The following is an 18458-nucleotide window of genomic DNA, read 5'->3' as shown; positions in this document are numbered from 1 at the left end:
AACTATAAATCTAATAACCACCTGTGGATTCTAGGACACATAACAGGAATAGGAACTAAGAGAAAGATCGATTGGACCCCTTGTCAGTCTGATGCCTGGGAACTCAGACATAGAATATTTCCATCAGTGGGCATGGGCGGCATTGGCTCCATTACCCACACTATGTGCTTTAGCATTCTAACCCCACAGTGCTTAGCAGGCTTTGTGCCAGGTGATGTGCAAGGAGCAAGATTGCAAAGATGATATCCTCAGTTTGTGTTGGTGAAGATAACCAGGGAAAGAAGAAAGTGCAACACTGGGTATTGGCAAATGATGACCTATTATTATAGTGGTCAAATGAACACAATTTTTTAAAAATACAGCTAGCTGGTAAGATTTTATTGTCAGCCATTTATTTTATTTTGAAATTAATATGTAACTTAAGATGACGTCATGCTTGTTCTTTCTATAGAATTTTTAAAAGGAGACTGAGATTTCTGATATACTCACCAAGGCATACTAGCACTTAATTTAACTTAAAAATTTATAGAAGACAATGAATATGTTGGGAGGGAAAAAATGTACTTTACCCTTCTTGGTTCTTTGGTTGGTCTAATAATTTAAAATTAAACTGGACAGTTTAACAGGAGAAAAACAACTTTAATTATGCATGTATGGGGGAACCCATAAGAATATGAGACCCAAAGGAAGCCAGTCAGTCAAGGCTTATATGTCATCCTGAGCTAAAGCATGGGAAAGGGACCTGGGCTTCGAAGGAGAGGAGGATGATTCACAGGACAATAAGAAGGGTAGATGCTTGGTAATTGTTTGAAGGGTAGATGTTTGGTAATTGTACAGATAAGGGCATTCAGATAAAAAGTTATCTCTGTTAATAGCTCTCTTTCTGGGCCAGGCTGCCAGTCTAAGTAATTTTGATAGGTAAGGGAGAGGTAAAAGTGGTTTTTTTGTTGTTTGTTTTTTTGAGGCTTTTGGGTCTTGATTGCCTTTAGCTCAAAATAATTCACAAGCCAAAGTGGCATATTCTGGGGTCACATATTTTGGTCCCTTTCAACCGCAATGTATTTTTTTTTTTTTGCAATGTATTTTTTTAATCATAGAGTCTTGGTTTATGAAAATGTCATTTTTGTACATAAACTTTGTGCATGTTGTTTAGGATACAGAGTGATATTTCAATTTAATTGTTTTAATAAGAATTTATATAAAATATCAATATACAGATATACAATTTTTGAGTATTTCATATTACTCAGAAAATTAATATTCTCTGTCATTTTCAGGCATAATATCTTTAACAAAATAATTCCACATTTTTAAGCAGTTCTCGAACAGATAGCAAATTTGACTTATAAATATAGTAAGTTATGATCACTTTAATCATCACACAGAGTTTTTTCTTTTTAAAATTTTATTTAATTAATGAATTTATTTTAGAGTGAACACAAGTGGGGGGAAGGGCAGAGAGAGAGGCTCTGCTCTGAACATGGAGCCCAAAGCAGGGCTTGATCTCAAAATCCTGAGACAATGACCTGAGCCAAATCCAAGACTTGGACACACAACTGACTGGGCTATCCAGGTGCCTCTCACCATACCATTTTAATTAAAATTCTTCACTATTTGTTATATTTTGCATATTTTCAGTTGTCAAGAAACTTAAATATTTCCAAGCTAGCTCTAATAACACAATAATGTCATTGTATCTGATGCATATAATCACTTATTCCAAAACTACTTAACTGGACAAATGGCTGCCAACTTCCAAACACAGTGAAAGGCTATGGGAAAGCTTGAATGAAAACTCCAGTTGAGTGAAACTTATATTTAATGGTGGGGAAAGGGAAGTTGATGAATGAATATATATATATGTTATGCTATAATTAAAGGAGTAAAGTAATAAGCATTTTTTCCCTTGTATAGTGAAAAATCTTTTAGTAAGCATATAAATTATTCATATTTTGCAGTGGTAATTAGTGATACAAAAGAATATTGCAGAAATTTAGGAGAAGGTAAAAACCACTTCTAACTATTGTTTTATGTTAAAACTGGACAAAATATGTTTCTAATATTGGTAAGTCTAAAAAAATTAACTACTTTAAGTGATAAACCTCAGTAGATGTTTAAATATTAGTCGGGAATTCAGAGAGAATTGTAGAAAGTGGCCTCAAAATTATTTGTCTTAGATCTCAGTGCAGATATAGTATAAAATGCACAAAGTTCCTACGAAAAGTGTGGTTCCAAAATGTCGATGGAGATCGAAGTAGCTCTCCAATTCTAAAGGCACTGTACAAAGATTTTCTGTGTAAATATTATCATATGTCCCTTTGTAAACTACTCAGTATGAAGTATGAAATATAAAGAAAAATGGACCAATTCATATCATGCTTTATATATTTTACTTGGAGTCTACGACCTCAGAAACATGAAAATCTATGATAGAGATTACCAGTCCAATTAAAATAATTTAGTTTCTTGATTTTTTTATGGCATCTTAATAAAGTGGGTTTTGTTTTTGTTTCTGTCTTATATACTGAACAAAATTATTTGGCAAGGGATTTGTCATAGTATTTTATTCTCATGCATCTGTTCTATACCCTAATTATCCTGCACTTTTTAATAATACATTTACATGAGTGACTTTAATCTCCTGAAGCAGCACATAGCTAAGAGGAAGTTAATGTACAAGTAAAAAGAATTCGAAAACCTAGATCTAATAGCCCATAGCATCACATGCCTGGACTTGGTGTGTAGCATAGCTTTTCTACACTTTACTAAATAAGGTCAGTAAGTTCAATTTGTTCAGACACACACACACACACACACACACACACACACAGATGCAAACATGCACAATTACATGGTGAGAAATGTAATCCAACAGCTTGCAATTTTTATTTTGGTCACAAGGCTAGATTTAGGAGTTTTAGTCACTGAAAGTTAAAACACATGTTATCATTCGGGGCATGCATATTTTATTTCTATCCCAATTTTTATGTAAAAGTTAGATTTTTGCCTTCATATTGAGCCTACTTATATATCATAATATGTTTAAATGGCTGAATTCAAATAGCATGGACCCATTCATAGACACCTTGGTATCATAAAAGTAAAACCAAAGGAAATAAACCAGAAATGAGCAAGGCTCATGATTTGGCTACACATTGCTTAGTGCACAAAAGGAATAAAAGAAGGGATTGTTGGCAGAAAACTATGCTTGCCAAGTGCCTGTTATCTAACTTCTAGCCACATGAGAACTCTAAACGAGTTCTTATTCTCATATAAACTACCTGATTGATTCATTACATTATATGCTCTTAGAACAAATTAAGAGATACTCTCCAAACTGATTTTGGTTATTATTGTCAAAATCATGCTTCATACTAGTACCTAAATAGAGAATAACAATTAGAAATGGATCTGGTCGAGAACTGTAGTAAATCACACTGATGACCTTCTTTCCAGAAGAATCTCCTGAAGAACAGTGCACTAAATGCACCGTACTATTTGTAGTATTCAAGAATGGCTAACCCTGGTCCATGTTAACCACGGATTTTTAAGAGAAGTGAACACATGCATAAGTGACTATGTTACCATAGGGTCAATTCATACACACAGACACATGCACACACAAACATATAGGTATATGCATAACTGCATGAATCTCTTATTTTAAAATTGTACGTGTAAGTTTGTAGTTACATATACAGGTATAAATAAGTATAAACATCAATACAAATATATGGATGAATATTTCTACCTTCTACAATATCAGGCTTTAGAAGGCTCATTATCTGGCACAACTGTGATCTAATTATAGTTATGACTCTGGAGTCAGTGGGCAATGGGGTAGATTTTGAAGAAGGTTAGCGTCTCCTCCCAAAATCAAAATTGCTTAGCTTCATTCTGGGAACATGTTTACGCATGATTTTTTAGATTTATTTATTTTAAAGAGAGAGAATGTGTGAGCAGGGGAGAGGAGGGGCAAAAGGAGAGGGAGAGAGAGAATCTTCAGGTAGACCCCACTGCCAATGTGGGGCTCAATTCCACTACCCTGAGATTGTGATCTGAGTGGAAACCAAGAGTCAAGGCTTAACCGCCTGAGCCACCCAGGTGTCCCTTACCCATGACTTACTTTCTTATAACTATGGTTGTCATATTTTTGATGGTGGGTATGGGGGGGGGGGGAGTCATATCTTTTCTCTTTTACTGTCTGCATTGACTTCACTACTATTTTTATTTTTTTCTGTTATTGAACATCCAGGTCACAAACTAGACCATTTCACAATGCTTTTATGCTGTGAGCACACATTTTTCCTAGCTGCCCAGCCATGGCAATATCATAATGCCCTAAACTGGTGGCGAGGAAAGGGATTCCCTCTGGAAGCTCTTGAAATTGTTTTGCTAACAAAACCAGATTTTGCCTGCTTTGCATGGCCAGTGGTCCCATGTAGATTCAATGTAAACACTTTCCTTAGGATGTAAAAGCTTAAATTAGCCCCCCATTGTATTCAATCCATCAAATGGAGTAGTTTATGAACCAATAGATTCCTGTTTTCATAACTTACTAGCCTGCAATTTACTCAGAAAAGAGTGAGTTAAGATAGGAAACAAATGAAAGCATGCTCATGCTGAAGAATGGGAAAAACACTAGCAATTGTCTGCAGGGCTCCTAACATAACGGAAAAGAGTCATACTTTATGAATGAATAACACATAGAAAAGCTGGGCTAAGAAAAAAGTCAGGATGAAAAAACAGAACTTCATCTCAATTTAGTACCATGTAGCAAAAATTGTGCGCACAAGTAATTTCAAAATAAGGCAACTTTGAATATGTGCAATAATTTTACATGAAAAATTATCACAATATGTTAATGCTGATGCCAAATGCAAATGACTAGGTATTCTAACTTCAATATGATCCTTTTCAAACTATTCAAAGTTCTAGCTGGTTCTAAGAAAATATTCCTTCCTAAATTCTGACTCAAGTTTTATGAGCAAAAATTCATAATATAGGTTTTAAGATTATCAATATAAAGAAAACAAGAGATTATATGGCTAAGATAAGATTGACCAATATCATTACAGTCATTGTATGAAGCTAGAATAAAAAATGTATTTGATCATAAATTTTAAAAAGTATATTCTAAGACATTTAAAACTGTTTTACTTAGAAAGTATTTTAAAATCTAAAGTGACATTCGGGATGCCTGGTTGACTTAGTTTATTGAGCATCTGACTCTTGATTTCAGCTCAGGTCCTAATCTCAGAGTCATGGGATCAAGCCCTGCATTAGGCCTCACACTCAGCATGGAGTCTGCTTGTCCCTCTCCCTCTGCTCCTTCCCCTGCTCTCTCTCTCTCTCTCAAATAAATAAAATCTTAAAATAAAAATAATGTGACATCCCATTTTGGAAAGAAATTTTTAGCATGTTAGGTATTAAATGAATATTATAATAATTTTTAAAAAACTAAAGGGAAAATAACTTGACCCCATAGATAGTTAAATATCTATCTCAAAATTTATAGACCAGCAGGTTAAATCAGTGTACTTGTACTTACATTACTAGGCAAACAGTGAATGTGGGCTGCCCAATATTATCATTACAACATGATAAATTTTAAAACAAACTGTTCCTAACATGCCTAAAATATATCTATGACTGCTCCAAATTATGGCACCCTTAGTGTGGTGACCTTATTCTTTTGCTTTCATCACTTTGTAAAATATTCTGGATGGACATCATAGCCTAAATAGTTTTATCCTTTGAATAAAATGGTACAGAGATTAGTCTAGCTTTGAAGTAACTGAGAGATAGATTCATTCAACTTTTCATTGGTTGATAAATCTCCTCTTGCTTTCAAATCTACAAATTTGGTATCATATTTCATATTATAGACTTTTATGGATATTGAGCTAATGAAAGTGGAGTACATGGCATAACTAACCACTTAGTTGAATGACATCTACATCACATAACAGAGGAAAGCATTTATGTTGAGTGTGGTGAAGGATGACAAATTATAGAAAATGAAGAGGAAAGTGGAGACAGGAGGGATAAAAAAGAAATTCTAAATTCATTGTAGTGTTGGCTAAAAAATGTTTATAATGTTCATGCCATGGAAAAATGCTATTTTTAAAATAAATAATACTTGCACACATATTTGTATAAAGTCTAGTAGAATTAATAATTTTAGGTATGTTTAAATATCAAGGATAGCTATTTAATTTTATAAAATATTTTACTTATTTTAAAATCATCACTTAGCTGTGTCTGTCATTATTTGTGACAGCAATACTTTTTAATATTCAGCACAGAATCTTTAATAGTTTTTGTGCAATGACTCCTAAACAGTTTATCATTTTTATACTATTTTGAATAATTGTTTCATTTTTAATAGCTTATAGATTGCACATAAAAATGAGATATATCTATATTACTTCATATATGTAACCCCGCTAAAATCATTTATCACGGTGTTTTCTATATGCCTCAGACTCTTCTGGAAACATTCATGCCTTCCGTAACTAACTGCAATTTTACTTCTTTTCCCATGCTAAGACCACGTAAATTTTTCTTGTTTTGTGCTGTGTCGTGCCATCTATCCAATGTTGAACAAAAGTAGTGAGAGCAGATCCTCTTTACTTATTTCTACCAGAGGAGGGACATTGCTTAATATTCTGTGTTTGAGTATAATGTCTGCTGTACGTTTTCCAGTAATGACTTTCAATGGAAAGATAATATATCTTTTTATTTTTAGTTTTCCATGAGTTTATTCATGAATTGGCTTGAATTTTGACAAAAATTTTCTTGGTATCTATTGAGAAGGGTGTCTAGATTGTCTCCTTCTGTCAATATGGTGATTGTCTAACCTTTAGATATTAATGCCAACGTGCACTCTTGATATCCCGACCCCCAGTTAGTGCATCTATTCCTCTTTTGTATTGTTGGATCTGATTTGGTAGTACTTGTGAAGAATCCCTGATAGAGATTGGTCTGTAATTTATATTTCTTGATGACATTTTCAGATCTTATAAAACTTGTTGTAAGGTATTGCTTCTTGCTCTATTTTCTGGACAGGTTAGTGCTCTACTCGGACCACTCTCGTCTTTTACTGGCTAGAAGCAAGCACTCAAAGGCTGCAAGTGCAGGAGGCTGGCAGCTCTCAGCTAAGTTTCTCTCCAGGAACTGCCTTGGCCTTCAGGAGCCTCCTCCTCCTCAAGGCCTCATGGGTGTGATGTCTCAGGCTTTTGAGAGGTATGCTGGGGGCAAGCCATGCACTGAACAAATACACTGAAGCTGAAAGGGATTACTCATCATTTAAAAGGCTATAATTTGAGCTAGAGGTCTACCTTCCAGCATATCAGTGGTGCAACACCTCCTCCAAACCGAAGAGTGCTTAAAACAGATGATTAGGTCCAGAGTTCAATTACTAGAGCAAGAGAATATTGGAAAGAATTCAATTCTTAGCAAAATTATCTCCCCCAAATCCATACCTTTTTGGCACCTTGGTAATCTTCTATTCTTTGTCTTTTAAGCAGTTTCTGTGATCAACCTAGATTGGTACTGAGAATGCTTTTGATGAAGTTAAAAATGAACATCTGAATTAGCTTTTTTTGTTGTTTTCCGGAGTTTATTCTCTGGTCTGATTAGATTAAAAAGGAGTAAGAAATCTGTTTCTATTTCTTTTTTTTCTAAGATTTAAAAAAAATTATTCATTTGAGAGAGAAAGAGATAGAGAAAGCACAAGCAAGAGGAGAGGCAGAGGGAGAAGCAGACTCCCAGCTGAGCTGACAGCACAACATGGAGCTCAATCCCAGGACCTAGAGATCACAATCCGAGCAGGATGCAGATGCTTAACCAACTGAGTGACCCAAGTGCCCTGAAACTTGTTTCTATTGATAAAAGGTACACTATCCACACATCACACAGTGGCAAAACAGTTACTTAAATAACCACTTGTAGTTACAAAGATATCCAATGAGTAAAAAGCAAGTGCTCTGGGTAACAAAGTGATTGCTGTGATAGAACTCTTTAATATAAATAAGGAATATATGTTTCACTAGTTATTACTATATGTACCAGAGAAATTGGTGGAAAAAAAATGACAATATCAGAGCTACTGATCATCAAATCAATGTCCTGTAAAGGACCAGAAACATCTATGATTTCATGAAAAGAAAATCTTATCTCCTCTATCCTCCTGGCCAGGATTTGTGTAAATGTGATACAAAATCCCTTCCTATCAGTGGCTGAATTAGACACACACTTAATCCACTAACTCACAAGATCTGTAATGTTAAAATTAGGGCAAAATAATATTAATTGGGAAGGTGTGAGATCCTTAATATGGGGAGGTATGGAGATAGGCAGATTCTGTTGAATTTGATGGTCCCAAATGCCATCGAGACTCTTTTATCAATGAGAGACCTCATCCCATCCTTGGTGGGGGAGCTATAATGGCTAAAGTGGCCATCATGAATAGACAGTTCAGTTGACTAAAATTTGACCCTAAAAATGGTCTACAGCAATCAAGTGAAAATATCAGCCTTAGTGTATTACAGAGAAAAGTATCCAATGACTTATGGAGATTGGCGTGTAAGGGCACATTTATCATGTAAGACTGACCAACCCTAAATTTGTCCCTCAAGACTGTCCAGAGGACAGTCTTTTCATGAGAGATGAAATACATTCTTGACAAGAGTCCCAATAACCTTGAAGAATTCTAAAGTGACTGTTACCTGTAGACAAGACAATGATGGGACACTCAAAGTGGGTTCTTTGAATTCTGTAAGGATTCCTGGAGTCACAATGGCCACATAGTGATACTTTATCACTGAGAGTGAGACAGGCAGGGATGCCATAATAGGAACAGGTCTGAAGCCATTAAAAGTACATCCACCCTGGCTGGCTGGAACTCCCAGATACTCTATCATATGTGATTCCAGAAATTGTGCAGTCTACACCAGCCTCTTACGATTTGCCCATGTTGTGGATTTGTACGTTACATGTACATGGCTTAACATCCAGAATCAGAGACCGATGTAGAGATCAGATCTGCTCTTTGCAAATCCCAGAAGCAGCAGCTCCTGAGCTATGATCTCTGTCTCATTATGAGAAGAGGCAATGCTCTGTTGGGACAACCCTTCTTGGACTATGATCCAGAAAGCAACTCCAGACAGAATCCAGGGTCATCAAAGAGGCCACTCATCTGTTCCCTGTCTCTCAGGGATCACGGTGCTGCACTGACAATTATCCAGTGTCCTAAAGCCCTCAACTACTAATATTTTGTTCAGTCCCAGATGTTGACAGGGGGAAGCAGCTCCTGTCCCAGTTATTCCATACAGACCATAAGCTATGTAGTCCATTTTGTTCTGATTCTTTTTTTAATGTTTAATTTCTGTGTTAAGATTTATTGACTCTAAAAAAAAAAGATTTATTGACTCTTTCCTTATTAAGATCATTTACTTATGTATCTGAACATATATTCCTTTAATTCTTTAAATCCCTTTCAAGTCCAGGATCTGACCTTTGAATTTAATTTCAATTGACTGTTATTATTATTCAATATAGAGCATCTTCTTCTGTCCTATATTTTGGCTGTCTCTGTCCCTACTGTTTTTATTTATTTTATATTTCACATCAGATAACAGTTCTTTGTAGATGACACGAAGTAGAGTAGTATTGAGTTCTGTTGCCTTTTTCAGAAGAATGTTACTTCTTTTCTCAACAGGCTTTCAGATTATCAGATGCAACTGCAACCATTCTTCATTCTGCATGTATAGTGCATATTGAATGCACACACAAATAATACCTTTAAATACTATATATTTTTATAACAGTTTACAAATATAGCTTTAGTTCATTTTTTACTTTTATTTTTAATACATTAATAAATACAATAGTTTAACATGTCATACTTTAATCATTGAAATGCATTCATTTCACATATCTTGTGGAAATAAGAGATAATTTAAGCCTATTTCATCAACTCAACTAACTAAAAAATGTTTTAAAAGTGTAAGATTAAATTTTTCTTGATGAATATTAGTATTATCTCAAAATTGAGGGAAGAAGTAGAATGTTATGTTTCTAAATATTTGCCCAATATTGAATCACTCCTGCTGAATCTCTGGGCAGTATAAAATTAAGGTGAACTGGGAGAATGGAAATCTTTTTTGTATCCTGAACTCTGTTTCTAGTTCTCATTGTCTCTTCTTCGGGTTTCACTCCTTAGCTTAAAAACAGGTGGAAAAGGCTCTGGGGAAATATCTGTGTCTTATTCCTCCAAACTTGAGACAAGGTCACACAAAGGAAGCCATCTTCCTAGAAGGCCTAACTGGACTTTCCCAGAACTGCCCATGTCATGTGTTCTCTCTCTTGAGTTTCACTCCTGTCTTCCAAGAAATAAGAATTAGATCTTTTAGGCAGTTTAAAAAAATATATTAGACAAATAGAAACTACAAGAAGCTACAGAAAAGCACTTTTTTAAAGAAGAGCTTTATCTTCCTTCTTCTGAAAATATGTCCTTATCACATTGGCAATTTTTTTGTGTATGTTGACTAAAATTAGCCTGTAGCCCATATCAAAGCTCAGCATGGGTATGGGACAGTTGTGAATTCATGCTCATTTGAATGTATGCCAAGTGAGAGTACATCAAGTTAAATTCAATGACTGGACTCCTGAATAATGAATGTAAATTTTAACTGTGCCCCTTACGTTCACTTATCTCTTCCTATTACTATCGATATTTGTTTACACTCAAGAACTTACAGAGACTACATGGAGCTTATGGATCTATGCTGTCTAGTACAGAAAACAGGATTTACTAGTAGTAAACATAAAATCTGTACTTATCAATTTACATTTGAAGTTACATTTCTAATTCATCATAGTATATATGCCACATGGCAGCTAAAATCAATTCTTTAGACAGTAGACAATCAATGCATGCTTACTGTAAGATTGGAATAAAATATGCTACTACTACTAGGGAACAGATTAAAATCTCATTTCCTAAAGAGACTACATTTTCTATATAAAATTTCAATTTTTTTTTTCACGCAGAGTAAATTAAAATGACACACAGAAGGATATTGAAATTGTTAACTAGGTGAAATGAAATAGTGTTTGCTTTGCTCAATATTGTCTCAAATTCTGTCTTAGGGACTTTGAGGTATCACTTACGTATTTAAGAGATTAATTTGGCAGTATTGTTAAATTACTCCAGAGCTGGATATCACTGAACTAAAATTAGATTTCACAATCTGAGGCTAGATATTTTAAAAAGCTTCAAATATAGTTTCCATGACTATTACATAAGTTTTGAACAAGTAGGAATTGATATAAATGGAAGGCTAATGCATTCACTGTTCTCACTAGGCATTAAATAACAATAAACTGAATACAACAGGTAAAGGATTAACTTTTTATTTTTTTCGGCTTTCATACTAAAAGTTGCATCTATAGTCAAAAGAATCTTTTTTTTTTTTTTTTTTTCTGAATCTAAAACTGAAACCTTGGACCATATTGTCCCAGATTCACTTAAACTTTCCTTTCCCTTGTGAAATTCAAATATATAGAATGCACTTTCTGGAGTTGCTTTTCCTTTGGTCGCCCACGGGTAAGAACTGATAATGATACTTTTTGCTCCTCTGTGCATTACAATCTCATTTCTTTGTTCCAACTTTCTCTCTGACCAATCTGAGTGCCTATAACATAAAACCTCTGCTAACTTTCAGACTATTCTTGCTTCTTGCAGTGAATAAAGTCTTTCTCTTCGTTGATCTTTTGTGGTCTTTATTTCAGGAGGCTTCTCCCTCATATCAGTCCTAAATTGATTCAATTTCATATGGAATAGATTGTAGCAAGCTTAGTGAACATGCTCTCGATTCTTACTTTCTTGGTTTAGCATTTATCTTCAACAATTACTCATCTTTGGACTATTAGTACATTATTGAAGCTTTCTAAACCCCAGCTTTTCCATTGATACAATACTTATGTTAAGGGATTAACAAAGAATTAATAAAGTGAAGTGATAAGGCAATTAGATTCATTTCTGGAATATGATGAGCACTCAAAACTCAAAAAAACCTTTAGCAGCTATCATCTTTTAAAAAGAAACATAGTATTTTATGATATTATGTAAAGGAAGTGGATTTTCTAATGTCAAACATAACACCTCTGAATTCTCCAGAACTTTAAGAAACTTATTTAAACCCCTCATTAGACAATATTTACATTTTACATAGCCACAGAATGTATCACAAGCACAATCATGGAAATCTGACAGAGACATCATGCTAAATAGCTGTTATGTCTTCCTTAGTGTCATATTAGTCCAAATGTACTTTTTGAGTGGGTAAAGGATAGAGATTCTAAATACGTTAAGTGCTGTTATGTTCTCACCCCACATAAGGCACATATTATATTAGAAGAAAATTTCACTAATGGCTGAAGTTGCCTTCCGGCAACAAATAAGTCCACTTCATTATTTAAATGAAAGATTTAAAAATTATAGTGTTTTTTTAGAAGCAGCCTAACATTAGAATGAAATGAGAAAGCTCTCTGACGTATCTGGTAGCATAGATTGTGTGTAAATAAGACACCAAATGTAATTAGTTTCCATGGATATTGCATATCTTGAAAACTGAACTTGCCATCCAAATTTTATCTCTAGTTTGAACTCCATTGCCCAAGCTGCAAACCACCAGGGTACACTGGACTCCTGTCAGTCTTGTCACAACTATATTCAAGTCACATCATGCCTGCAGATGCTCCCATTTTCATGGAGACAAAAGCCATAATCTGTGCCATGCTCCCTGAGTTCCTACACGAATACCCCCAAACGGATAACCTGGCTAAGCTCTGCTCTCCCACCCACTTAACTCTGCACCAGCTATTCCATGCAACCTGGTTATGCCTGGAATGGACATGTTTTTGTTTCAAGGCTTTGTATTTAATATATCTACCTGATTGACTCATCTTGTATCAGGTACCCCTAGGACTTCATGTTTCATATTAGTCACTCTCTGTGAAAATATTTCCTACACTATGAGACCTTCAACTGTCAATTGACTCCCATATGAAGTCCCTATCACCTTCTATGCTTTATTTTCCTCCTATGACTATACCACACCTAATTAGTTAAAAACTATTTGTTTATTGCACATCTCTCTATTATAATATAAATTCAAAGGCAATGGAATTTTGTTCATTTTATTGGCTGTGATATACTCTGTGCCTAGAAAGGCAGAAGCTGACGAATAGCTGTTAAATGAATAAGCAGCAAGGATTTGTAGACAGGAAAATACAGATGCATGTGAAAGTTGTGGCAATTCTCTCTTTTTGAGAGCCCGGAAGGAAAGAAAGGTGATTGTGAGGTGGACATTTATGACCAAGTCATAACAAGTATTTCCTACAAGTGTGAGAATGTACAAGTGTAATTCGGTTTTCTTCTCTCTCTGTCTTTCTGTTCCTCTCTCTCTCTCTCTCAGCATGGCAAATTCTAAAGCACAGTCTCACCCAAATTGCTAAGACGTCTACATAGAGGAGCAACAATCATTTATTTCAATGGAAGAATTTCTTAATCAATCACTTTACAGTGCCAATATACAAATCATCTATGGATTTTTTTGGCATCTCATACTCACACACCAGCTTTTAAGATGATTATATTTTTATAGGCTTTATAAATCTCAAAAGACAGCTCCCAGAGCATTAGTTGAGGTATGTGCTCACTCTATCACCAAGTCTTTCTCTGGAACAGAAAATCAGAGTAAAATGTTCCGTGCTGCTTTTTCCTATCTTCTCTTTTCTGTCTCCTTCCCTCCCATCTCCTCCTTCCTACCATACTACCTCCCTTCTTTCTTTTTCTCTCTGTAACAATATTCCTTCCAAAATAATTTTCTGAAAAGTAAAAAAAAAAAAAAAGGGAATAAAATAATTTAATGATTTCAACCCCACACCCTTTTCTTAGCAAGGATATAAAAAGATTTTTTTTAATGTAGAATTTTAGCTGAAGCGGAGAGAGTTTGTTTAGCAGTGATTCGATTGAGTTCTCTAGCTACAACCAATCAAAGCCTGAATTGTATTTAAAAAAAAAAAAGAAAAAGAAACTAGAATAATATTTCACCACGATGGTCCAAGAAATATGGTGAAACAAGATGGAATTTCTTATTTTTTTCGTTGTTTTCCTGTTTGTTTGTTTAAGATTTTAATTCTTTATTTGAGTAAGAGAGACCACGAGTAGGGAGGAGGGGCAGAGGCAGAAGGAGAAACAGACTCCCCCATAAGCAAGGAGCCAGACATGGGGGGCTTGATACCAGGGACCCTGGGATCATGACTTGAGCCAAAGGCAGACGCTTAATTGACTGAGCCACCCAGGCTTTCACAAGATGGTATTTCTTTAAACTAAGAGAGCAGATGTGAGCAGATACAGTGTGTTCTCATCAAAGCCCAACAGCAAGATTAACCCTAACCACAGAGAGCCGATAAGAGAAGACCAGAGGTATTCAGCACCTAATTGCCATGTTTTACTTTGACAGTTTGAAATGTTTTGACCAAAAGAATGAAGTTAACATTGTTAACTGCCATAAAGGGAATATATAGAAATTTACAATCCAGCACGAACACATGACTTTGGGAAATGCTTTTGTGTTTGTATTTAATCATAAACAATACTTTTTCAAAAATTCATTGTAAAATCTGAATTAGCACTAAAAAAATTTAGATCTTACGTTTAACTCTAATAAATCTACCCTTAAGCATGCTACGTACAAATTAACAGCCAATAGCAGACTCCCAATTTCTAAGGCCAAAATCAAAACAAAGCAAGAATTATTTGAAGAAGGGATTTAGTTGTTTCTATATTTGGATGAAGCTATATAATGCCTTTCTATCATGCAAGCCACAAAAATTATTATCAATAGACTCAAAAACCAAAACAATTAACTAAAGTATCACAAACAGTAAATAACCTCATGTTTACAAAGGACAACAACACTTTCTGATAATCTTTCACAAAGACCTCTCTTTTAATGCCACATAACTTTTCAAGCCCCCATTGACTTGTTAGTAGTAAAAGAGAATTTTGCTATTCTTGCTGAACAGAAGAAATAATGCCTTTCAGAATAATGTGTCATAAAACTAAGGTAATAAAATTATTAGAAATATTTGTAATAAAGTAAAGCAATATAAACTGTGAATGGTTGGCTTACTTTCCCAAAAGAAATCATAATATCACATGTGGACTTACATAAAATTTAAAATGTTTCCCTTGGTGAACTGAAATTGTGTGTATATATATATATATATATATATATATATATATATAACATATATATATTTTTTATATATAAATATAAAATATTTTCCTCTTAGGGATATAATTATAAACCAAATCTGAGAGCATTTTATATGGTGTTTTATCTGCCATACCACAATCTTTATCAGTGAGCCAAAAATAAATAACCTAAACCTTTTGTAGTAGCTGTCACTGGAAAACTAAACAAAGTCACCATTCATCTTGCTCATAGTCATTTTAGCCTTTAGCAGATGTGTTCTTTGAACAAATTTATTGGCCTTATGAATAAAGATTAGCACTCCTCTGTTCAACTCTGTTGGGAAGAACATTATTCTACTGTAAATGAACAAAAAATTCAACTAAATGAATGCTTTAAAAGGAAAAGAAACAGTTTGAACTCTGTTTTCTGAATACAATGTAGGATTGGTTTCCCCAGGTGTGTATAATGAGTATATTAGTTTTATCAGTACATCCATCTGTAATAATCTAGATAAAAGAAGGTTGAAATTCCTGTTATAAATATATTAGTTAAAATTATGAAATTTAATTATAATCATGATTACAAAAGTGTCTATATGTACCCTGATATTTTTTTTCATTTTTCAGTTATCATGGTTTGTAAACACGTATGCATGCTTACCCATGTATGACTCATGAAGAATTATAGACAACTCCTCCTCTCTTAAATCTCTGAATACAGCTACATGTTTAATATTATATATTGTAATCATATTCACATTGAAATGAAGGATGCTCCGTGCACATATGCAGTGTTCTATAAAGCAGAATAATACCTATTTCACTACATTTTTAATGAAGATTAAATGAGATACCTGCATGTGTACATTGTAAGATATAAAAATCTTAAGATATTTGATTATCTTCTTTTTTACCTATCTTTTTAAAGATATTTGATTACCTTCTTTTTGTCTTTCTCAATGCCACATACAGTCCTATGTAAGAACATGCCACCATTATCAAAAAGTTTTATCAAGTTTCACATGTACGTAGTTATATACTACTCATGTGGGGAAGACTTAGGTAAGTCAGTCCTTTACCACAAGAGGTTGGATTCCGCCCTGGTCTGATTCCGTCCTGCGCAGCTGTTCTGTGGAACAGTTGTTGTGTATCTCTGTCACCTTCTCGCCCACTGAAGTGCGTGCCACCACCCCGTGGATGATTCGATGGACATGAACATGAGCCCCCTGCGGCCCCAAAACTATCTTTTTGTTTGTGAACTAAAGACTGACAAAGATGACCACTTTAAGGTGGATAATGATGAAAATGAGCACCGGTTATCTTTAAGAACGGTCAGTTTGGGAGCTGGTGCAAAGGATGAATTGCACACTGTTGAAGCAGAGGCAATGAATGATGAAGGCAGTGCAATTAAAGTCACACTGGCAACTTTGAAAATATCTGTACAGCCAACGGTGTCCCTTGGGGGCTTTGAAATAACACCACCTGTGGTCTTACAGTTAAGTGTGGTTCCCGGCCTTGCATATTAGTGGACAGCACTTAGTAGCTGTAGAGGAAGATGTAGAGTCAGAAGATGAAGAAGAAGAGGATGTGAAACTTCTTAGTATATCTGGGAAGCATTCTTCCCCTGAAAGTGGTAGCAAGGTTCTACAGAAAAAAGTAAAACTTGCTGCTGATGAAGATGATGATGATGATGATGATGATGATGAAGATGATGATGATGATTTTGATGATGAGTAAGCTGAAGAAAAGGCTCCAGTAAGGAAATCTATATGAGATACTCTAGCCAAAAATACACAAAAATCAAACCAGAATGGAAAAGAGTCAAAACCATCAACACCAAGATGAAAAGGTCAAGGATCTCTCAAAAAACAGGAAAAGATTCCCCAAGCGCCAAAAGGACCTAGTTCTGTAGAAGACATTAAAGCAAACATGCAAGCAAGTATAGAAAAAGGTGGTTCTCTTACCAACCAAGTTCATCAATTATGTGAAGAATTGCATCTAGATGACTGACTAAGAGGCTATTCAAGATCTCTGGCAGTGGAGGAAGTCTCTTTAAGAAAATAGTTAAAAAAAAAAAAAGAAAGAAAATAGTTTAAACAGTTTGTTAAAATTTTCTGTATTATTTCATTTCTGTAACAGTTGATATCTGGCTGTCCTTATTTTTATTTTTTTTATTTTTTTTATTTTTTATTTTTATTTTTGGCTGTCCTTTTTATAATGCAGAGTGAGAACTTTCCCTACCGTGTCTGATAAATGTTGTCCAGGTTCCATTGCCATAAATGTGCTGTCCAAAATGCCTGTTTAATTTTTAAAGATGGAACTCCACCCTTTGCTTGGTTTTAAGTATGTATGGAATGTTATGATAAGACATAGTAGTAGTAATGGTGGTCAGATCAGACAAATGGAAGTGTTGGGGAGACAAAAATATACATGTGAAATAAACTCAGTATTTTAATAAAGTAGAAAAAAAAAACCAAGAGGTTGATTTCCAAGAGCTGTTTGTAATTAGATTGAAATTGAAGGCATTAAATACTCTCTTATCTAAATTTGTTTTGGAAGTCCTTTAAAATTTTGTGCATTTTAAGCTTTATTTCTTCTACTCCTACAGATTACTTATAACTAAGGAAAGTAGCAGACTATTCATCTCTGTTGTTGAACTCCTTCATTTATAAAGATGTATAATAGTGTGGCAAAGAAGTAAACTCATGTGAGAATATGTGTAACATAAATTATATATTCCTAAAAACAACTACATGCATTAATATAGTGTGATCACACAAGTATGTCATGTGTATTTATCCATAAAATACATATAAGTGCACCACTTTCTTTAGTTTTTGTATTTAGAAACGCCAATTAGGAAATTCTAATTTATTATGTTGTAGTGCATATATTCTGTGGATAGGACTTCAGACCAAGGTTTTGAGTTTAAGGGCTAGAGACAAGTGAAGGAAAATACTGTCTAGCTTCCTGTGGTTGTATGGATTAAAGAAAGAAGCAAACAGAAAAACGTTTGATGTTCCAATTCTGGCTTCATTTTTTTTTAATGGTTAGTGGATTTTGATTACTCTCTCAAGAATTGTATCGTTAAAAAGGAATTAAAGCAGATTCTAATCTAATGTTTATCTTCACTACGGTGAAAGACATAGCCTAGACAGAAAAATGTCTTAAATGGCTTACCTGT

The 18458-nt window shown here is 34.5% G+C and overlaps 1 pseudogene; it reads left to right on the top strand.

Annotated features, from left to right (window-relative positions):
* Nucleotides 1–17338, top strand: part of LOC100856140 — a 47566-nt pseudogene extending 30228 nt beyond the window's left edge.
* Nucleotides 17339–18458: the final 1120 nt, after the last annotated feature.

Source organism: Canis lupus, chromosome 1, assembly GCF_011100685.1.
Source record: "Canis lupus familiaris isolate Mischka breed German Shepherd chromosome 1, alternate assembly UU_Cfam_GSD_1.0, whole genome shotgun sequence".
Taxonomy (NCBI): Eukaryota; Metazoa; Chordata; class Mammalia; order Carnivora; family Canidae; genus Canis; species Canis lupus.
The sequence above is the reverse complement of the archived record's forward strand: the minus strand, read 5'-3'. Positions and strand labels throughout refer to the sequence as shown.